A 2,375-nucleotide genomic window follows, 5' to 3' on the forward strand; every position below is an offset into this window, starting at 1 on the left:
AAGCATCTTCAGTTTTTATTTTGAATTGAAGTCATTAAATATTTCTAATCCATTTAAAATTGCTATGAAAAATTGCCCCAACTTTATTCCGATGTTTCTTTATTTCCTTTATCGTTGTCTTGATTCTCGGCTAGTTGTTCTTTTTACAAGCATCTTTCTTTTTCTTTATTCATAATTCGTACAGCATGATCATTCTTTATTGCGTAGTAATGAGTACTATTGCAGATCAAATTGCCCAAGTGAATATACGATGTAAAAGTAAACGCAGTTAATGATAAGATAAACAATGAATTTCAGATAAGAAATCTTGAAATCAACTGTTATTTAGCTTTTTGACACGAATTTTTATTTATTTAAATATTGATTCTATGATTTTCTGCACTTGTTCGTATACACAGATCATACCTACATTATGTACATGTAACCCGTCATCGCTTCTCTTATCTGAACTAAGATCGCGTGTATAGTCATAATATGACTATTATTTGTTTTTTTCGTTAAACTATAACTATACATGTACATGTAACATCTTTCTTACGATATGTACACAACTGGATATACAAAAGTCAATAGCTTTATCATTAGGGTCTTCCGTTTCCGACGGAAGACCCTCTTGTTATTCTATTGTTTCTTTTCCTTATTAGGGTTTTCCGTTTTTCAACGGAAAACCCTTCTGTTATTCTACTGTTTCTTATTAGGGTTTTCCGTTTTTCAACGGAAAACCCCTCTGTTATTCTACTGTTTCTTATTATTATATTTTTTTTTCCCGCAAATTTTGTGCACGAGATTTCTCGAACATTTTGTGTCTGATTGCTATGAAACTTTCAGGGTATGTAGATGATATTAATATCTCTAGACGTTTTTTTCAAATTTTTAAAATTCACTTCCGGTTATGAGTTATTGCCCTTTAATTGAAAATTGGGGGGTCTTTTGTCCAGAGTTGATCTCGGGAACTACAAAAGATAGTTGCATGAAATTTAGCAGAATTGTTGGTAACATTTTATAGTTTTGCTGGCATGAAAATTTTGGCAAAGTGTGTTTTAGTTTTTAAGCTATTTGCCGGTAAAGTTTAAGGTTTTGGGGGGTCTAAAATTTTGTTGCTTTTTGTATAACCTTTAAACTAAAAATATTTTGTTAATATGTAGGAGTTACAGATTTATTAATTATGAAATTAATAAATCTATAAATAAAAGTAATTAATTTATTGATAATTAAATTAATATAATTATGTTTTAATTATTGTAGAAATAAACTTAAAACTTAATACTAAAGTATATAATAAAATCTATAATAAACTTAAAATTCTGGTCATGGTCAATTGAATAGAACAGGCAGCTATCTTGACCATGGTATAAATTGCCTTAGGGTTGTAATTAAGGTTCTGGCCAAATATATAATGTATCTAGGTATTCAATTGGTTGTTAGTTTTGTCTTCTTTGATTTTATTGGTTGTTGATATTTTCCTCCAAATTCTTGGAGCTGGTTTGTCATATTTCTTTGTCACATCAAAGAGAGTGGAGGTTTTTCGTAATCTGAAAGCTGACTTTTGAAACGTAACAAACTCTACCTCTTGGTAAGTTAACATTACTAATTCTAATAATTTGATTAATAGTTATACATTTCATTAACAGTGAATTCTATAATTTTGCCAAATTAAAACAATAGCTCATGCACAGTAAGAGTGAATGATTTTGTGAGATATCAACTTTTTAATAGATAAGAATAACATGAATATGTTCAATGTTTTTATCCCTTTATATTGTGAACATAAGTACAAGTTTATTAATGTAAACTTTACAATAATTTGTAGTTGCCATACCAGATAGTACACTGTACATACCATAGAGTTGTAATACTGTACAAGAGCGCATTCCCATAGAATGGTATGTTTAACTGTGTTTTATGATTTAGAATAAAATAGTGATGTCTTTATCTGTTTATAGACATTACAGATGAATATCATTGTAAACCTATTTTTAGATACATGAATTAATACATAACGTAATTCATAGATGTGTAATGGATTAATGTAAAGAGTTGTTCCCCTTTAGCGCAACTTGCTCCGATTGTAATATTTTTATGCCGTATATTTATATTGTTGTTATTCATTGTAGGGCTATTCATTTGTTTACCATCTATATTAATAAATATTGGAGATGCCCAGAACCCTAACAGGCGTTGTTTGATTTCTTCAACATTCAACAATATTACCCCCTGTTACATTTGGCGCCCACGTTGGGACATCTCCGTGCCACAACAATCAAAAGAAATTCTGAGGATATCGGGACTACCATGGGACTACTACACTAGCTGTATACAACGGAATCCGCAACCATGCGTACCCCAGTCCGTTATCCATTATCCTTGTGAATACC

At 30.4% G+C, this 2,375-nt stretch overlaps 1 long non-coding RNA gene across 1 annotated transcript; it reads left to right on the plus strand.

The window, feature by feature from the left end:
• Positions 1–1,148: 1,148 nt before the first annotated feature.
• LOC128162505 (uncharacterized) lies at positions 1,149–2,166 on the plus strand. Its single transcript, XR_008240679.1, has 2 exons — positions 1,149–1,573; positions 1,811–2,166. It is a non-coding gene; the product is annotated as an uncharacterized LOC128162505 (long non-coding RNA).
• Positions 2,167–2,375: the final 209 nt, after the last annotated feature.

This window comes from Crassostrea angulata, chromosome 1 (genome assembly GCF_025612915.1).
Source record: "Crassostrea angulata isolate pt1a10 chromosome 1, ASM2561291v2, whole genome shotgun sequence".
Lineage (NCBI taxonomy): Eukaryota > Metazoa > Mollusca > Bivalvia > Ostreida > Ostreidae > Magallana > Magallana angulata.